This window comes from Aotus nancymaae, unplaced genomic scaffold (genome assembly GCF_030222135.1).
Source record: "Aotus nancymaae isolate 86718 unplaced genomic scaffold, 86718_ANA_hifiasm-v0.15.2.pri h1tg000040l, whole genome shotgun sequence".
NCBI lineage: Eukaryota > Metazoa > Chordata > Mammalia > Primates > Aotidae > Aotus > Aotus nancymaae.
The window spans coordinates 49,223,655-49,233,990 of NW_026988454.1; the positions used below are offsets into that span (position 1 = coordinate 49,223,655).

Sequence of the window (10,336 nt, forward strand, 5' to 3'; positions counted from 1 at the left end):
ATGTATTTTGACATTCTGTTTTAGGCATGTACGTATTAAGGATTGTTACGGCATTTTTGTGGGGAGGTTGTTATGTTTTCTTGGAGAATTGACCCCCTTTGTTGTTATATAAAGTATTCTTCTCTATCCTTAACAATTTTTATTTGCTCTAAAGTCTGTGCTCTATTTGACTCTATATAGTTATTGCTACTTTCTTTTTATTAGTGTCAGCATAATATATCTTTATTCTTTTACTTTTGATCTATTTATGTCTTTATATATGAAGTGAATTTATTTTAGATGAATATAATTGGGTCTTTTTTTGTTTGTTTGTTCATTTTATCCACTCTAATAGCCTCAGTGTTTTAATTGGTGTATTTACAACATTCACATATAAAGTGATTATTGATGGAGTTTGATCAATAGCAACCATATTTGTATCTGTTTTTTATTTGTTGCCATGGTTCTTTCTTTTTTGTCTTTCATAATTTTCCTGGCTTCACTGATTATAACTGGGTATTTTATATGATTCTATTTCTTCTCCTTTACTGCCATATATATTATCTTTCTTTTTTTTTTTTCACAAATAAGATTTTTTATTTACCAGTATTATAAGTCTGAACTTTAAACAGATTCTTGGACTGGTGGTTCATATCCATCAGCTTGTTCAACTTTAGCACCTGTCTCATCCCCAGTGACTTTTCCAGAACTACTGCCTTCACCATGAAGCTCCATGAGTTTTCCCAATTCAAACTTGGTCTTCTTCAGCATTTTTACTTTTCTAACGAAGACATCATGGAGAGGATAAATAGATTTGCAAGCCTTTTCTATGTCTTTTCCAATGCTGTCTGGAATCAATTTATTGACTACTTCTTTCAAGTCATTTGTCTGCATCTCTCATGTCATGATTTCCATCATCTTTTTCCAGATTTGGCGGACCCGTTGGTGCTGAGCATAAGAGGTCTTCTGTATCTGATTGTTGCATTTTTTAGTAAAACCAACACAGAACAGACGAAGCAAGTAACCATCGGTAGTCTTGACATCAACATGAGCTTCAATCATTGTCTGCCATTTTTTGACCATGGAACACATTTTGTCATGGAAGTTAGTCAGGCAGTTTTTGCCCTGAACATCTTCAGTAATCAGCTTGAGTTTCCTAAACGCACTTCATCATTCTGCAAATCAGCAAGACTAACTTCAAACACTCGACCCTTGAGGCCATCAGATGCAATTTTGGTTCCTTGGGTCCTGGTGACTAGAGTCTTTCCAATATTTCTTATATTGAACATAGCGGGTGCTTTCACATCATACAATCTTTCTTAGAAAATGGATCAACCACTTTCTTCTTGCCTTTTTGCTGCCTTTCGTAAGGCACTTGTTCTTGCCAACTGCCATGGTGCTGCTCAGAGAGCCAAAAGGGCTTATCTTTCTTTTAGAAAAAAAAAAAACTTTAAATCTCTCCCTCTGAACCTTATTATATTGCATTTCATTTCTCCATAAATTATAATTACTCAACAGTTGTTTCTATTATTATTTTGAATAAAATCTGTTAGATCAGTTAAGAACAAGAAAAATAAGAGAGTTTATTTCACCTGCATTTATTCCGTCACCAACTCCCTTTCTTTATGTAGATCTGAGTTTCCAACCTATATCATTTTCAATCTCTGAAGAACTTCTTTTAACATTTCTTGTGAGACAGTTCTACTGTCAACAGATTATCTCAATTTTTGTGTGCCTGAGAAAGTCTTTATTTCTTCTCCACTTTGGAAGGATAATTTCAGTAGAAACAGAATTCTCACATAGTGGGGTTTCCTTTTCAATGTTTAAAATATTTCACTCCACATTATTCTTGCTACCATGATTTCTGAAGATAAGTCTGATGTAATTCTTATTCTGGTTTCTCTATAAGCATTTTTATTCTATCACTTTTTTTTTATTTTCCCTTTTTCTTTTTTTGCAGTTTTAATATAATAGTCCTAGGTATAGATATTTTGATATTTATCCTGGTTGTTGCTCTCTGAGCTACCCGGATCCATGTTTTGGTGTCCAACATTAATTTTCAAAAATTCTTAGCCAGTATTGGTTCAAACATTTCTTCTGTTTCTTTCTCTCTTTTTTTCTCTTTCTACCATTCTCATTACACATATTTTGCATCCTTGTCCTACAGTTTTATAATTGTCCCATGGTTCTTGGATATTCTATTCCTTTCTTTTTCACTTTACTCTTCACTTTGGAATTTTCCGTTGACATATCTTCAAGCCTCAATACTTATTTTCTAAGCTGTGCTCAGTCTACTGATGATCTATTGAAAGCAGGTTTAGGCAGGGCATGGTGACTCACACCTGTAATCCCAGCACTTTGGGAGGTCAAAGTGGGTGGATGATGAGGTCAGGAGTTCGAGACCAGCCTGGCCAACATAGTGGAACCTCATGTCTAGTAAAAATACAAAAAAATTAGCCAGGCATGGTAACATGGGCCTGTAATTATAAGCTATTTGGGAGGCTGAGGCAAGAGAACCGCTTGAACCTGGGAAGCAGAGCTTGTGGTGAGCCAAGATCACACTATTGCACTCCAGCCTGGGCAACAAGAACAAAACTCCATCTCAAAAAAAAAAAAAAAAAAGTAGGTTTTATTTCTGTTATAGTGGGTTTGCTTTCTATTTTTATGGCAAAATATACATAACAAAATTTATAATCTTAACTGTTTTTAAGGGTACATTGCTGTGGCATTAAGTACATTCACAATGCTGTGAAATCATCACCACTATCCATCTCCAGAACTTTTTTATTATCCCAACAGAAACTCTGTTTATTAAAGAGTTAAGGAGCCTCATTCTCCCTTTTTCCATCCCCCAGTAACTTCTATTTTCTGTCTTTATAAATTTGCCTATTCTACATACCTTACATAAGTAGAATAATATAATATTTGTCTTTTTGTGTCTAAGTAATTTTGAATTCTATCTTGGACGTTGTGAATTTTGTCTTATGGAGACTGGAATCAATTATAATCCTGGTAAGAATGTTGGCAGTTTTGTTTTGGTTGCCAATGAAGTTGATTTGACTTAAACTTGCAAACTCTGCCTCTTTGCAGCGAGCCACTCAAATCTCCATTCAGTCCTTTTATCCTTAGGTTATTTGCAGACTACCCTACCCATGCATGGTTCAGGGTTTAGCCAGAGATTCAGGCAAAATTTGCACACGGACTTTGGGCTCTTTCCTCTGGGCCACTGCTTGTTCGCCTTCTCCTTTTATAATCAAGTGACCATGGTTACCCTGAAGTCTGTTCTCCTAGACTTCTGTTTTTTTATTAGAGTTTTAGCTGCTCTTTACTGTCAGACTTCAGCATGACTGATTTGAGACTAAATGCCATCAAAATGGAAAAGCAACCCCTTACCAGTTTCTTTTCTCAAGTGTCAGCTCCCCTTCAGAATCTACTTGCTTTTGTTATTCTCCAGAATCTCCAGGTAATTTTTTCATTCTATTTTGTCCAGAGTTATACTTATATTTGGGGGTGGGTGGGTTAATTGCTAATTTAATTAGCAATTTCCTCTTATTACTTTTGAAAACAGACATAATAAGTAATAGTGTCTGAGTAACTCCTCAGCTTACCAAACTTCCCTGAAGATAATAATCAGCTGGAATGTGTATCATGTTTGCAGATTACCATTCTCCTCCCATGGAAATTCTGATTAAGTAATTCTGAATTAGGAACCAGTAATTTATTATTTTAGTTAGAGGTTGCAAGTGATTCTTATTTTCAGGGATGTTCAGGCAAACATTGTATTAGGCCCTTGCTACTGAAAATGTGGGAGCTTGTTAGAAGTGTAAAACCTCAGCCTTCTCTCAAGTCATACAGAATCTGAATTCATATTTTGACAAGACACTAGATGATTTATATGAACATTAAACTTGCAGAAGTGCTAGTTTGGGCTACTATGACTTTTTAATGTAGAATATGAAATACTCACTGATTTTTTTCTATTATGTGTTCATTCATCAAATACTTTTTGTGATAAATAAAATAGACATAAATCCTGCCTTTATGGTCAACAGCCAATACATAAATAAACAAGCACATTAATCATTATTATAGTCTACAAAGTGCTCTAAAGGAAACAAATACGGTGAAAAGATGTAGGCCAGTGATTCTAAAATTTCATGCAATTTAGAGTCACTTTTAAAAATTTTAAAAATTAAATGCCGAGGCTTTACTCCAGACAAATTAAATCAGAATTTTTGGGGATGGGAAGCAGGAATCAATGTTTTAAAAAAATCCTCAAATGATTCCAGTGTACAGTAAAGTTTGAGAACCAGTTATACAGGGCTAGTTGAGGATAACCAGAAAGGTCAAGAAAGGTCTCATTTGGTCTGAGACTTGAAGGGTAATTAGGTATGTAAAGACTTAAGGGAACAGCATTCCTGGAGGTGGGATCAGCAGGTACATAAATCTCAAGAAAGGAATAAGTTTTATTTATTTGAGACACTCAAAGGGACAATGTGGTTTGAGGTATAATGAGTAAAATAGAGAAAGGCATAAAATTGAGCAAAGCCAGACAATGTGTTTGCATCCCTAGCCATCTAAAGGGTGTTTGGCACATATGGAACTGTCAATTTTAGATATGTTAAAAATTTGTCAAAAGGGTTATAGGAATTTTAAATTAATAATGGCTACAATGGATGACAAAGTGTGTTTATTTTTATCCAGGCTCCCTCTATCTGACTTAATGAGAGATTGTCTAAGCTTGGGGTTTTTACATGCAGCTAATTTCTTTTCTTTTTTTTCTTTCTTTTCTTTTCTTTTTTCTTTCTTTCTTTCTTTTTTTTTTTTTTTTTGAGATGGAGTTTTGCTCTTATTGCCCAGGGTGGAGTGCAATGGCATGGTCTTGGCTCACTGCAATCTCTGCCTCCTGGGTTCAAGTGATTCTCCTGCCTCAGCCTCCCAAGTAGCTGGGATTACAGGCATGCACCACCAACCCAGCCAATTTTGTATTTTTTTTTTTTCTTTTTTTTTGAGATGGAGTTTCGCTCTTGTTACCCAGGCTGGAGTGCAATGGCGCGATCTCAGCTCACCGCAATCTCCGCCTCCTGGGTTCAGGCAATTCTCCTGCCTCAGCCTCCTGAGTAACTGGGATTACAGGCACGCGCCACCATGCCCAGCTAATTTTTTGTATTTTTAGTAGAGACGGGGTTTCTCCATGTTGGTCAGGCTGGTCTCAAACTCCCAACCTCAGGTGATCCACCTGCCTTGGTCTCCCAAAATGCTGGGATTACAGGTGTGAGCCACTGCTCCTGGCCAATAATATATACCCACTAGTTTCTTATACTTTATTTTTTACTGAATTAGCAAATCCCAACTGGTCATCAGAAATGGCAGCAAGGGTTTGATGATTCAGGTAGATGATTTTGGAGATTCTAATGGAGCAAGGACAGAGAAATTATAGGATAGGTGCTTGATAAAGATTACATTAAAGCTGCATTAGACTCTAAGTCAGCAAGCCTTCCATGGCTTTTTCTGAGACCTCATCTAGTTACTAGTTGTCCATATCCTTTGTTGGTCTGGTAACTGAGCTTCATTTCTTGTAGTAGTTAATTTATAGTTTGTTAATGAGCAACAATTCAGTGTTTTTTTTTTTTACATCTGTTGTCCAAATTTACAAGGACAGATACCTGGCTGAAATGTTCACAGACTTTCCCTTTGTAAACTGCCTGCTATGCTCATAGAGACCTGGAGTGGGACTATCAGGAGACAGTGGCTGTGGATCCCTCGTCATTAGTTACCTGGCCACTGGAGGGAGTCACTAGCCATACCTGGACATCAGCAGACATTTATCACAACAGCCCCTTTCCCATCAACACCTCCTTGATAGATAGGTCATGAATTCCACAGGAACAGGCTCACTTTTGCTCTAGCAAGGAACTCTTCTGGGTACCTCATGTTGGCTTCCATTTTTATTCTCTCCTACTATAGTCTAGCTTACTGTTGTTGAGTCTATTGTTTAAAAATTATTTTCCGAGTAAGTAGTATTAAAATGACTTGATATAAGGAAAATGAACGTGCCTTGGTCAAGACTAGGCTGAGGTGGCTTTCTGATGCAGCATGACTTAATGGGTTTGGAGCACAGGCACAAAACTCTGCATTATGTAACCATGCCATGTGAGGCACATATGTAACCACGCCATGTGAGGCACACTAGGTGATCACCCATGTGAGCTTGTGCTTGGCTCGGAGCCACTGTTGTCTGTAAAAGTTATAATTACTTTCTACATATGTACATACTAATGTATGTATGTACTAACGCTGTACATATGGCTTGTGCCCAGGCTCACTCCCAGAGAGAGAATGTACATACAGCCTGTGCCCAGGTTGACTTGCAGCCAGGTTCACGACCAGGCTTGTGCCCAGGTTTACACCCACAGCTGGCACTTGGGCTTGCTCATGTCCAGAGAGAGGAAAAGCCATGTTGAAACTGTCTACAATTCCTCAAGTGCTTTCCCAGCTACCTGCCACTGGTCTACCCATGCCCTTTGGTCCTCAGCTTGGGCTGGAACCTGACACTTGGCATAACACTTGGTCAAAGGATGTGAATTTTATTTTGGGAGTCAAATCAAATTGCTGAATTTCTTTCAACAAATCTTCACATTCATCAGAGACATATAAATCCTTAATTCATGACAGTATTATCATTACAACTCTTTGCCAGTCTAACAAAATAAAATAACACTCACTTGGTTGTATTAATCTTCAAGTCTTTATGCTTTAGTAAGATGGATTTTTAAAAATCTACTTTTGGGGCTTTTTTTTTGTCTTTTGCCTATTTTCCTCTTAGGTTATTATCTTATTATTTGTAAGAATTATTTATGATGAAAATATCAATGAACTGTCACATTTTACAAATATTTTCTCTTCGTGCTATTATACTTAAACATTTATTTATGGCATTTTTGGCATATTAATGTTTTCTAAAAATTGCTTATGATAAACCATACTACTCTTTTTCCTTATGGTTTCCTTGTTTTTGTTTAATAAGTATTTACCCTGAGTAAAAGAAAATATTCAGCATTTACCTTCCAATTTTTTGGCTTATATTTGTCTTTTAATTTTAACATAGGGAATTGATTTGTTTCATAGTGAGAGGTTTTGTTTTTACCTTATATAAGTATAAAATTATATGATTTAATAGTTGACGTACCTTTCTCATTCCTGACTATAACGGGAATACCTCTAGCATTTTCTGATGAGGACTTATGGGTTGAAGTAGCCATATTTTAATTCATGAGCTTTTTAGTGGAATACAGGGAGGTGATTTCATTTTATTTCATCCACTACTAGTTTAACCCAGAAACCTACTAGATTTAAAGGTATGCAAGGGCTCTTTCCCTGATTTATAGATGGGTCTGAGTTCTAAGCACAATTTTAAAAACATGGAGTTTTTTTTGTTTTGTTTTTTGTTTTTTTGGGGAAAAAAGGGATATATAAGTGGAAACAGATATTCATGAAATGTAAACTACTAGGCAAAGAGAGAAGCTTTCTGTTTCATCTGTTATAAAGAAAGTCTCATGTGATGTAGCCAGGTGAAAAATTACTCAGATTAATGAATAAGACCTTTTTCATTTTTAAGCTGCTTATTTCACAGCCCTGCACAGACCACATCAGTTCTGGTGATCAGACCCATTTTAGGTAGTCTATTAGGAAAATGACTGTTAGTGGTATATACATTTATTTGAACTTAGAGTTCATACTGTAGTCATAAGTCAATTCAAAACCAGCAGATACCTTGCTATATTTACTCTTATAAACCTTGATTTTGTTATAGACCCAATGGTTTCCAAAAAAGTAAGGCAAAGATATACTTTATAGTGTTGTGGATACGCATGTCATACTTTGGCTGGCCACTGCCTTTTGACCCGTCATTCTATATTTAAGGGCATTCCCACTTGAGTCCTACCTCTCCAATGTAGGAATTAGAATTCAGCTTACCAGCCTTTTTTGAATTAGGATCATGGCATGTGACTTGGCCTTTGCCAATGAGCCCACCCATACAAGCCTCTTCTGAAAGTAGCTGAGGTGTAGTTTTGCTTCCCATGGAGGGGTCTGAGTGGGGTGGACAGGCAGCAGCTTTCAGAGGTGGCAGTGGCGGCTGACAGTGGGATCCCATGCCCAAAACTTAGACTGCAATTACTCTACAGTTCCCGGCTGCTTAGTACCAAGTTCCATCCCCTTGTCTTTCTAGGGATTCTCGAAAAAGTTACCTAATAGTCTCTAAGAAATTGCTTTTCTGCTTAAGTTAGTTACAGTGCACCCTGTGCTTTGTGACTGACAACCCTAATCAGCAGCTGATCCACAAGGAAAAAGACCACTGAGATCACAGTCCATCCAAAGCAGAGCTGGAAGCTGAATTTTATACCTGAATATTTTGGCCTGTTAGGTATATATGCTAGGAACATGACTGTCCATCTAATGCCTGGGCAAGTGAAAAAAGTAACTTCAGTTGGCCAACTCTAGCTTTGTTCGAACATAGTCTACTGTACAGTTTTGTATGTCAAACAATAAGTTGAGTTGATTGTTGATGGTCATTAAATCAGCCCTGTGTTTTGGCACCCTGGCAACACAGCTTAAAACTTAGAGCACACTGCAGATTCCTAATGAGCTTTTGTATCTCGGCCAGGCTGAGTTTTATAAATGCAGATAAACAGAACTCATCTGCTTATAATTTGCTAGTGTAAACGTGCCTGCCTGCGGGTTCCTGAAGCTTCTTATCATGCTCTTTCTCTTGGATGGTGGCTGGTGAGAAGCATATGACCCTATTTACAATGCAACATGTAGTTTCTAAATTGTAATCCTCACAGCATCTCCCCAAACTTAGAACCCTTTCTTTACTCTAGAATCCATCTCCTTACTTTAAAGAAGACACACTAGTGGATTTTCCACTTCATTTAGTCACCTTTTGATGTGACAGAAGAGCATAGATCAACTAGGATTAGAATTCCCATGGACCTCCCACCTGTTGGAAGATAAAAAACTTCTCTTTGGTAGAATTTTTTTCTTTTTTTTTGAGAAAGAGTCTTACTCTGTCACCTAGGCTAGAGTCCAGTGGCATGATCTCAGCTCACTGCAACCTCTGCTGCCAGGTTCAAGCAATTCTCTTGCCTCAGCCTCCTAAGTAGCTGGGATTACAGGAGTGTTTTACCATGTCTGGTGAATTTTTTGTATTTTTAGTAGACATGGGGTTTCACCATGTTGGTCAGGCTGGTCTTGAACTCCTGACCTGAGGTGATCCACCTGCTTCAGCCTCCCAAAGTGCTGGGATTACAGGCATGAGCCACCACACCCGGCCTCTTTGGCAGAATTTGGTACATAAATGGTATCTGTAAATAGTAGATAAAATTAAGTCAAATTGCTTCTAGCCTGAGAATAGCATGTGTATCACTTAGATTGGATGGGCTGAGTTTCCCCCTACCCCCCAAGAAAGAAGCATTAGCTTCACTTTGATAGATGCTGCAGAGTCTGCCCTTTTATCCCCTGCTCCTTGCTTCTTCCCTGCTGGGCCTCGCCATGTTAGTCCTGGGAGGGGCTATGCTGGCCTAGGATAGACTCTGTTCTGCCGTCAGCTGCTCATTTGACCCTTGCTTAGCATGCTGGCTAGGAGCAACTTCAGCCTTCCCTCCTATTAACGGTAATTTGACTTTTACATCTTTAAGACTCTCTCTGAATTTCCAGAAAACATATTTCTATAGGCTATAAACCTCCACAGGACAGGTTTCTTGGAGAATACATCCTCTGGTTTTTGAATAACCATAAATGACAAGTTAAAGTCTCTAATTCAATTACTTTCTTGAATTTCTACTGCAGGCCACATCCTCATAATTTTCTGAACACCATGAAAATTAAAAGGTAGCAGTTCAATCCTCGGGGAAGGCAAGAACTTAAGACACAGCAAACTTGTTTTTTTCCTTTTAGTTAAATGAATTATTTCCCTTTACAGTTTTTTATTTTAATTTCCAATTATAAATGGTTGGAGATGCTGTGAAATTTTGACAAGAAACAGCACAGTTTCAAATATACTGGACCCTGAAGGCTAAAGGACTCCAAATTAAATAAACTATCTTTTAAACTACTTAAATCACAGCCCAAGAACGTGGCTAATAGCTAGTGTGAGTCTTGTGTATTTGAGTGAACGAGGGCCATTTTGTATTTTTTCCAAAAGCTAAAACATTGCCAAGCTTTTGCATTATTGGTTGAGCTGTGCACCCTTTTTTTCCACCGAGAATTTTCACTCCCTAACTCCACCCCCAAGAGGCAGCCGCCCTCCCTGAGGTCATCTGGGCTCTCTATTGTCCTGACTAAAGGATATTACTAG

General features: G+C 37.7%; 1 pseudogene; it reads right to left on the reverse strand.

Annotated features, from left to right (window-relative positions):
* Positions 1 to 602: 602 nt before the first annotated feature.
* Positions 603 to 1,585, reverse strand: LOC105715682 (small ribosomal subunit protein eS1-like; annotated as a pseudogene).
* Positions 1,586 to 10,336: the final 8,751 nt, after the last annotated feature.